The sequence below is a fragment of the Cyanistes caeruleus genome, chromosome 6, assembly GCF_971803275.1.
Source record: "Cyanistes caeruleus chromosome 6, bCyaCae1.hap1.1, whole genome shotgun sequence".
Classification (NCBI taxonomy): domain Eukaryota; kingdom Metazoa; phylum Chordata; class Aves; order Passeriformes; family Paridae; genus Cyanistes; species Cyanistes caeruleus.
The window spans coordinates 53,781,486-53,792,391 of record NC_141706.1 but is presented as its reverse complement, the minus strand read 5'-3'; positions in this window follow the sequence as shown (position 1 = coordinate 53,792,391).

The following is a 10,906-nucleotide window of genomic DNA, read 5'->3' as shown; positions in this document are numbered from 1 at the left end:
TCTTCACAGAATCATAAAACCTAACATCACTGTGCCCGTATAGCAAACAGCCACATCCTCTTGTTTTCTGAGCACTCCAGGGATGGTGACTCCATCACTTCCCTGGAGAGCCTGTTCTCATGCTTAATAGTTCATGTTTGTCTGTGGGACATGCTCTGGGGCTGGTTTTCTTCTGCAGTCACATGTGCTCTGCATGAACTCTCAATGCTTAAATCTACTGATGCTGCACCCCCACAGGAACTAAAGCAGAGCTTGGACCCTAAAAATATCTCAAATGTCTTAAAAAGAATACTTGTCTAGAGCTCTGAAAGCTCTCTTGTGACTGCTTGTTTTGCCTCGTCATTATCTTACCAGGATACCCTGAGTTTTCTAGCTAGAGGAAAAACCTTTTATTTTCTTCAGGTAATTTAAAAAATGGTTAAACCAATAACAAAGAAAGATTAGCATTTAGCTGCCTCACTCCTATGTGAATGAAGTTACTGCAGAAAGCGAGGACAGTAAAGCAGAATGTTTTCTCTGTCTCTGATTTGCATGTGTATTACTAGTGCAACTTGGACACAAAGAATTTTACTTCAATTCCATATGGGCAGTGTAATCTTAGTGTTTATCAAATACGTAGTATCAAATCTAATGTTTTCTCTAATGCTCTGCTGGCACAGCAGTTATACTGAGGCCTCAAACCAGTAATCTGGCAGCTTATGTCTGCTGAAATACCCATAATTAAAGGACTTATTAAGTCTATTTAAGCTGTCAAAGCAACTTCCAAGTAGTTTAATAAAAGCATGACTTCAGCGGAGTGGTGGCAGGGTACAAGCTGATACAGAGCAACCAGTACTAACCAGTACCTAACAGAAAAGTGAAACTGTAGCTTCTGAACCTTCATTTTTATTTTCTGAATGCATGAGGCCAGTTGACCTCATCCCTGCCACAGAGTTCCTGCTCTGTCATCTCTATAAAGAAAAGGAAGAGTCCCTGCAGTTTAAGGCATATGCTGAGGAGATAGTTTGGACAGGATCTCACATATTAGACAAGAGAGTTTCCTGACATTCCCCATGCCTTTTCTCTCATCCCCTGTATGTTAATAAAACAGCAAATTAGCAGAGCAGAAGCTGGAGTGGTGCCTTGCCATATGCCAGCAGCCCAGGCACAGGGCTGGCCATGTGGCACAGGGGAGGTAATTCACACCTTCCTGAGAGAGGGCTGGGTACCACACACTTACTGCAATTAGTCTGCATCAGGTTCCTGAGGGGAGAGGAGATAGGAAATGGACACTTTTTGACAGCCTCACCTCACACAGCCTGATAAAAGCAGGAAAATATGGTAAGAAACACTGTACTTTCCTGTGTGTTGAAACACCTACTGCTTTGTCCTGTGCTACCAGGATGAGTTTTTTGGGTGCCTGAGCTATTCCAGACTTTTTGATGAATGGCTTGGTGAAGAAAGGAGCTCAAAGACCATGAAATGAATGACTGATAATATAACAAGCAACAATCTGTAATATCCAGCAGTCATTGCAGAAAAGCAGGATGTTGTCAGTGGTCATAGGTTTGGGAAGTAGAAGGGAGGCACAAGACAAAAGGGCTCTCTTTAGGAAAGTTTTCCTGGTTCTGTAACCCTCTATAGATCCCCTCTATAGCCCCCTTCTGACACTCAGGAAGATGTCTTGATACTGCTCTGGCCTCTAAGAGATTTTCTATTTCAGCTTCTTTTTGTGAAAGGTATCTCAAGGCTTCAGTGTTTTCTCAACTCAGTCATAAGCTCCTCCTGGGGTTGGCCTCCCAGAGTGAGTAAGAAAGAGGAAAATAATCTGTCACTCCTGTGGCAAGTTTATTGACCTGGGGAGGCAAGTGAGTAATAGCTGCTGTGCTTCTTTGCCTTGGAGTTCAGCAGCTCTTGCTGTGGAACTGGAAGAAATTGTAGCCAGTTTCCAAAGCAACCACCTTTAGATGGTATAAATTGCCAAATTTCTGTAGGTGAGAGCTGCACTTACAGAACATAAACACAAAACCTGGCTTGGAAAAGAGAACTACAAAATACATATGGGCAATATGCAATAATATCCCAGTAATAAAAGTGGTTGAAACCCTCTGTCTTGTGCCTTTTTTTTCTTGTGGATGTTTTTGTGTCCCTGGTATAAATTTGGTAATTCGTTCTTCTCCATCTAAGAGGCTGGTCATAGCAGGGGCAGAGGTGGCAGATACAGCTAAATGCCTGCCAAATACTATTTCTGCTGGTGGCATGAAGTATTTCTAATAGCCACTTGATTCCTTTTCAAAGCTACCTGACTACAAATTCATTATTGAGAGTCTTACTCGAATATTCTTTTCCCTCTTCTGAGGACTGTGAATGATAATGTGTAGTTGTCACAGTGTTCCTGAAATTTTACAGATGTTGTTTAGTATTCCTGCTGGAAAGTGAAATCTTCTAGCAGGTTCTATATTTTCAGGTATTCCATATCTGGTAAGGATGTTTTAATCACTCCAACAGTAATAATTTTCCTGGTGGGAAAAGCTTCTATCCATTCTGAGAGCTGATCCATGATTACCAGTGCTCTTAAGAGGCATGTCAGCATAAGCACTTTGAAAATGGGGAAAAATTAATATGATCATACTTCAACCTCTTGTTTGTGTTTTGTGTTGGAAAACTTGTGGGTGGGACAAGAAACATATGTGGGACAAGAAATCACAATACTTTTTATATATATATATATATATATATATATATATATATATATATATATATATATTCTGGGGACTGCCCACATATTTTCAATCTGATTAACAATTGCTACTCTCCATGTATTTTATCATGAAACCACTTGACCAAGCTCATGAAATACTTTCTTGGTAGAATAGGTTTTCTCCTGGTAGTCCAAATTCCAGTTTCATCTTTCACAGTCTCCCAACTTTCCCATTGAGCCCATTCTTCCTGAGTAACCTCTGCATATATTTGGGCTGGATTACTGATCTCGAGTCAACTGTCAGCAGAGGGAGTTACTATGATGGCACACTCCTTATAGGTTGCTGGACAGCAGTTTTAGTTGCTCTATCTGCCAGATCATTATTGGTCCTGCTTTTGCTGGACCCTTTGATTTGGGCTGGACAGCACACTACAGTAATTTCTCTTGGAGGCTGAACAGCCTTCAGATTTCTGTTCCATTCGAAATATACTTTCTTGCTGAGGTAAAGAACCTTCACTCTTCCCATAGCATACCCATTGCATGTCACATTTCAAAAATTTACTTAGAATAAGCATAAACACTGTTGATCTCCCCACCAGGCTGCTCTTGCCAACACAGTTAGTTCATCAAGGCTTGTAGAGGTTCTGCTTCAAGTACCTCTGGCTTTTTCACCACTGCATAGGCTACTTATAACTTTTCATTCATGTAGCATAAAGATCTGTCAGTGCTAAGGGTTAGATTTGAGTTCTCTAGAGGCTGATCCAGCAGATCTTCCCGTGTGCAGCTGGAGTGAAACACAGCCTTTAGCACAATCATGACTGGGCTCATCATCATAAGGAGCAGGCAGGAAAGTTGCTGGATTCAAAACTACATCTCTTGAAAATAATATTATTCTCATTTAAGAGAATTAAATTATTTTAAATCATAGTTCTGTTCCGTTTGTGGGGACAATGCTTGCGTAGCATGTTGCTTCGACGCCAGCTTTCCTTCATGCGGGACATTCAGGGCTGAGGGGTGACCGGGGGTGATGCTCTGCTGCTGGCCGTGCCAGCTCCCGAGGCTGCGCTCGCTCCTTTCTCCTGCCCCGCTCCAGCTCCGCCCGGCGCTGCGCCACGGGGCGGCGGTGTGGCCACGCTCTGCAGGAGCTCCCACACTGTTCTAAGGATTCGGAATAATTCTGCGATTCCAGCGCAGGAGCAGAAGCCCCTTTAATACTGTGGAAATCCTTTTCTCTCTCTGGACCCCCTTGTACAGGCCCCCCTCTCTCTGCCTTTGTAGCTTCTCCCCCAATATCCAGGGTCTGCAGTAGGCTACTGTGCCTAAAAAGTCAAACAATATCTTTCAAGCCATCTCAAAACAAACTGAAGAATACAGTATGAGAGCCAGTGAACTCTTGGGGCAGGAGAGTCCATGTTAGTTGTTGATTTTTCCATATAAATGCAAACAGAAGCTGGCTGCCTTCTGCTGCAGGAATGACAAAACCTAGTATGTCCCTGGAGGAACCCCTAACCCAGATCAAGCCCCTCAAGTTATACCTGTACCACCCACCACTCAATCCAGTCAATTCTGGTCAGTGGTCTCTTGATTTCTTATTATTTTTCACTCTTGCTGGGCTGACCTTCCTCTGACCTTGGAATTGTTCTCTTGGAATTGTCTCCTTCCTCCTTGTCCTTCATCTCACTCACACCTGCTGGATTCTGCTAGTTCTGTGTTAGCAGAACTTGTTTTCTCAAAAAATTTGCTCTTGGTCAGCCCTTGCAGCCTAGAGCTACAAGTGCTTTAGTTACTAGTGCTAAGCAATTAATGCTAAATGAATCTATTCAGAAAGAATAGTTAAATGTCTTCTGTAACACATGAATAAGGTATAAAGTGCAGTCACTGCTCTTTCTTGTCAAGTAACTTCTAAGCTGGCCCAAGTGAGGCCATTTCCACTGTCTAAGTTCTGAGATGATGTCAGTGTGGTTTTGTTGGCAAGTTAAAAATATTGTGAGAATTGATTTGCTGAAATATTTCTTGCTAATTTTCTTTCTTTTCCTAGGTTCTCAAAACCTCCTAAGTTCCAGCTGGGAAAAAAGTTTATTATTGCACATTTATGCATGTATGAACATGATTGGAAATAACATCCCTTTCATAATACAAGTTTTCAAAAGTCTATTTTCTAGTACATCATTCAACTATATGTGTGTATATACATGCACACAGTGTGACTTTTTGCCTAATTGAATTACATATTTTTATATAAGAAAAAAGTATTATCATTATCTTCATTCCCCCAGGAGTTGTTTGTTTCATTCATTAAAAAAAAAATGAAGTATGTGTTTACCAAATGGTACATGAAAGTGAACTGGAAAAAGTGTTGCCATCACAGATTTTAAAAGTAACAAGAAAATGTCAATGTTCTATCTCAACTAAATCTGAGACAAAAAAAAATGCAGCTTTCTTTAAGCCTTGAAACAGGATTCCTGATACTGACTTACCTTTTTTTCTTCCTATTTTCCATACAAGGACAAGAAAAATTACATTGATTTATTGGGGAAAAAAAAACAACAAAAAGAAAAACAAAAAAACCAAGCATGAATGAAGACTTGATATTTGGGGTATAAAAACCCTAGGAAAGGTCTATGAAGTTGAAATTTAATGTTGTTTTCCTCTTTTTAAAATATTATCATTGTGAGCACAAAAATAAACCGAGTAAATTTATAGGAACTGTTTAGTTAAAAAAAGGTACCACCATTTCTGTACACAAAAGCCCTTTTCTGTACACAAAACCCATAACCAGGGACAACTTCCTCCTTCGAATAAAGAAAATGTTTGCAGTTTCCATTATATGACATTCACATTTTACTGCAATGCCTTGTTGTCTGAAAACAAAACAACCAAACCAAATAACAAACTAAAAGCCTAGACTGGGAAAGGTTTTTATGCTGTATATAACTGGAAGCTGTCTTTGTTAGTCCTGTATTTTAATTAAACTGTTCCTTACACAGATGCTGAAACCAGAATTCAGTTCATGATGAATTATGGCCTCTGAGAGCTGAGTTATGGTGCAAGAGCAAACAGCCAGACATTGATTTCACTGCTGGGCAATCAATGCAATGAATTAACATTTCTACTCCTTGGTGTTCTTATATTTATGACTATTTCACATGCTCTGAAAAGCAAGTCAGGCACTTGTATACACAGCACTATTTCCCCAGCAGAGGACTACTGGACAGGGCACAGGTACACACAGGGCTGGTGAATGTGCCTTGCCCTACACAACAGCCAAAGCAGAGGACTTAGGAGGAAGCAGTTCGAGAAAAAAATTCCTGTGACCTTGCAATTACTAGAACTTCATGTTCTTCTCTGCTTTATTTTTAAGCTATTAGCATAACTTTTCAGATGAGTTAATGTGAAAAGTAAAGACTTATTTAGAAAAATTTATTAAATACCTTAGAGTGTGTGGAGGGAACTAGATTTGAGTGACAGCTTTATAAGTGGTGCTTGCTAATTCCTGACAGCTCTCATTAGTTACCGATCCAGTACTATTAATACAGCCAGACCCACCAGCTGCAGACCAGGTTCCTGTGTGCTTAACAAGCACTGATCAAAAGGTTGTTCACACCCCCTAATTCAGAACCTGTTTGGGTGACAAATCATTTGTCACTTTAAACCCCTATTTGTTCAGCAGTCTACATGGTGTCTAGGAGAAAGAGAGTATCTTCCTCTGTTGATATCTGGTGACTGGTAAATATCAGGCATTGTGTCTGTGTGCCCTTTGCAGAAAAATTCCATGATTCTTCAAATCTTTTCTCAAGTTTTGAAGGAAACCATCATATTTAACAGGCTGCTGCTGTGAGTAGTGAACAGGTCTCTCTGCTTTATTCACTGGTTTTATCCATCCTGGCAAATCTGACAGTACATTTTTCCCTACCCAGCATGGAATAAAGTAAACAAATCCCCTTTGGTGTTGAATTATAAAGTGCATAGCACATTGCAGCAGTGGATACAGTGAGAGGTAAAGCTGGTACAGTGATTTACTCTTGTGCTAGTTTCACACAGAGGTGTTCTGTGGACATACTGTTTTTTGTCCCATGTACAAAACTTAACCAGATAACCAGAGTGATAAGATAACCAGACTTAACAAGCAATGGTTATCCTCATTGTGGAATCCTGCCTCCTCCTTGCAAGAGGGAAATGAAATCCAATAAGAGGAGAAGAAGAGCCTTACTTCTCCTCTAAGTTCTTGCTTCAGCATCTTGCATGTCAAAGTCCCTCACCACTGCTGTAGTTACCAAACACCTTTCTGCCTTGCTTCCCTGGGAATTATCACTATAGAAATCCTTCTCTTTTTATATTCTTAGCCTTCCTTATAATTATTTATTTGTTCAGTTATTGCACTAAAACCGAATCTTGCCAAGTGCAACAATATTGATGTAATATTCTCCATATTGATGGAGAATACAAGGAGAGGTCCTGAAAGATGATAAGTACTCATAGCAAAAACATCTGTTATCTCTTGTTAATATGATTTAAAACAAAAATTGTAATAGGACAGTGTTGTTTAAATTGAAGCGACTGCAGCTAGGGAATTCCTATTCCAGGTGATGTATTTTCCTTCAGTGTCTCCCTTTCAAGCAAAATGCTCTGTACCTGTCTGCCAGCCCATCTCTGAGAAGAATCTCTTCCCTGTCTATTTCCAAGTGTGGAGGAGCACGCTAAGAGAGGGATTACGCTTGGCCTTTCTCCTGTTAATCCAGCACTAATGCAATAGCTATCTATATCACTGGAACCTCCCACATTTTATCTCCTGGACATCTGGCATACCTTGAAACACTGACTGCTGCTCTCATCATCCTCCCACTGGCAATGGCTGTGTTTGTGCTGGTGGCTGCTGCCCTAGGCCAGCACCCACCTGTGCCTCCCACAGCAAAGAGAACCAAAATGAGCAGGACTTGGGACAGATCAAAGCATTGACAGAAAAAGAGAAAGAAGAGGTTTTCACAGGACAGTTGAATTTGTTTCAGATCTACAACATGGGTCCACCAGCAGTAGCACAAGTAGGAGAGTCTCCTGAAGCCTTACTGATTTCTTGAAGTATTAGCTTTGGCATTCTCTTTAGGTTCACATCAAAACATCAGCACTGCTTGCAGTTTTACTTGGAAGGTGACTCTGTTTCTGCCTGTGTCAGGCAGTGTTCACTGATGGCTTCTCTGGCCACATCACAGAGACTTTCTTTCTCCTCCAGGAGGCAGCAGGCTCCGTATTTCAGTGTACTGATCCTCTGCAAGCCTCAAAGGACTGTTCTGTAAGCCTTAAGCTTTTTTGTGTCTTTTGAAGCCATACAGATGTGATGTCTGATAAAATGCTCTATTCTATTGGATTGGAAAAAGCATTAAAAACTGATGCATTGTTTAAACAGTTAAAAGTATAATTCAGGCCAAATGAAATTGATGGATTGGGGGGATGAATTATTCAGGGAGGTTTTTTTTGTTTGTTTCTTTTCTGTGTTGTGGAGTATGGTTGCCTTTAGGTGAAAATGTAGGATCACAAAATTGCTCGGGTTGGAAGGGACCTTAAAGATCATCTAGTTCCTGCCCTCCTGCCATGGAGGACTGCACCTTCTACTAGACCAGTACCTAAAGGGCCCTACAAGAAATTTTAGGTTAGTTATTAGGAAGAAATTCTTTCCTATGTGGTGAGGCACAGGTGCAGGTTGCCCAGAGAAGTGGAATGGTGCATCCCTGGAAGGGTCCAAGGCAAGACTGGACACGGCTTTGAGCAACCTGGTCTAACGGGATGAATACTTGCCCCTGGTGGATAGGCTGAAACAAGATGATCTTTAAGGTCTCTTCTGACCCAAACTGTTCCATGAGTCTATGAAATAAGCGGCCAGCATTCATCCCTGGTGATTAATGCCACAATGGTCGTGTGTCTGTGGATGCAACAGAGTTTGTGCTGCTTGTCTCAGATACATCTTCACCCAGCTAAACTCATTAGCAGAGAGCCAGCTCACTCCAGCCTGTCCTCACCTCAGCAGGGGCTGCCCTGTGGGACACGGCAGCGCGGCCGAGCGGGCACTGGGCGGTGAGCTGGGAATGTGGGAGACAGGCCAGGATGGGAATACAGGAGACAGGCTGGGATGGGAATGTGGGAGACAGGCCAGGATGGGAATGCGGGAGACAGGCCGGGATGGGAATGCAGGAGACAGGCTGGGATGGGAATGTGTGAGACAGGCCGGGATGGGAATACAGGAGACAGGCTGGGATGGGAATGCAGGAGACAGGCCAGGATGGGAATGCGGGAGACAGGCTGGGATGGGAATACAGGAGACAGGCCGGGATGGGAATGTGGGAGACAGGCCGGGATGGGAATGCAGGAGACAGGCCGGGATGGGAATGTGGGAGACAGGCCGGGATGGGAATGCAGGAGACAGGCCGGGATGGGAATGTGGGAGACAGGCCGGGATGGGAATGCAGGAGACAGGCCAGGATGGGAATGTGGGAGACAGGCCAGGATGGGAATGCAGGAGACAGGCTGGGATCGGAATGCAGGAGACAGGCTGGGATGGGAATACAGGAGACAGGCCAGGATGGGAATGCGGGAGACAGGCTGGGATGGGAATACAGGAGACAGGCCGGGATGGGAATGCAGGAGACAGGCTGGGATGGGAATGTGGGAGACAGGCCGGGATGGGAATGCAGGAGACAGGCTGGGATGGGAATGTGGGAGACAGGCTGGGATGGGAATGCAGGAGGCAGGCCGGGATGGGAATGCAGGAGACAGGCCGGGATGGGAATGCAGGAGGCAGGCTGGGATGGGAATGCAGGAGGCAGGCCGGGATGGGAATGCAGGAGGCAGGCTGGGATGGGAATGTGGGAGACAGGCCGGGATGGGAATGCAGGAGGCAGGCCGGGATGGGAATGCGGGAGCCAGGCCGGGATGGGAATGCGGGAGCCAGGCTGGACTATACCTCCTGCATCCTCCCAGCCAAACCTGGGCCTCTGCAGCCAAAGCGTCATGAGGGGCTGTGACCAGAGTCATTGCAAGCCACCAGCATAATTCCCTCTGCTCCATCAGCCTCTGAGAGAGGTGTTCTTGGCCAAGTTTACGTATCTGTAAATCTTCCTGCTTTCGGTTCACAAGTGAAATGAGGAGCATTGGGTATTTTCACTGCCCCTTTTACTTGGCCCAAATCTGCCTATTTTTGGTAACTCATTTGTCTCAGCAACAAAGATGAAGCAGACTAGACTTTATCTCTTGTAGGTCCTCAGAATCTTTCAGCCATTTTTTTCTTGAGCCCTCGTGCTGATCTGGGTATGTTTACTCTGAAGGATGATGATGATGATCACAGTTCTTCCTTATATCCTCCCCAGTGAGGCAGGCTGGGGGAAACCAGAAAACTTCTGAGAAAAACAGCAGTGTGAAGCAAGCAGATGAGGGTTGAGACAGCAAAGACTGCCATTTTGTAATCAAATGGACAAACACTGTCCCAAAGCTGTCAAGACACAACAATTCTGGATTGTTTTCCCCATTTGCCTCCTGCCTGAGAAAAGGACTGTTTAACTCTTCTCACTTCTGTTCATAAATAGTCTCAGCAGACACTACTTATGGGTTTCTCTTTTGAAAATCTCACTCAAATGCTTCAATCATTAGTACTTACACTCTGTAGACTCCTAATTGTGGTAGTCTCACAGTGTGAGACCAGCTCTCCATTTGAACTGGTTAGTGTGTGTAGACCTTTGCAGGGCAGCAGCAGGGCCATGGGAGTCTGGGTGCATGCAATGGGATGCAGTGCAGCAATCCACAGCACAACCCTGAGGCGACATTGCAACCCTCTGCTGGACTTCCCCCAAGAGGCTGGAGCAGTTAAATTCCAATGTGCTCAAGTGGGTAATGACCTATGCTAGATTAAATCATGTCCCTGCAGTGGGCATCAGTGAGCAACTGAAGGCAGGAATCTTGATGGGAGCTGGAAGAAGATGATGGGGAGCTGTAGGTGAGGAAGAGGAGCACCTGGCTGCCACTGGCCACCCAGAGCTGCCTGGGACCAGTGCAATTCCATTGCATTTTACATTGCACAGGTTAAACAAAGGTGCAAAGAGGAGGAGCAAGACATTTCTGAGTTTTGTTCTTTTAATTGTCAGAGTCTCTGATTTCCACCAGAGGAGCTATGTCATGGTGGAATGGGCATGGGCACCATTCTGCCTTTGTGGGCCTGTGACAGAAAGGAAGACCACAGCAGCT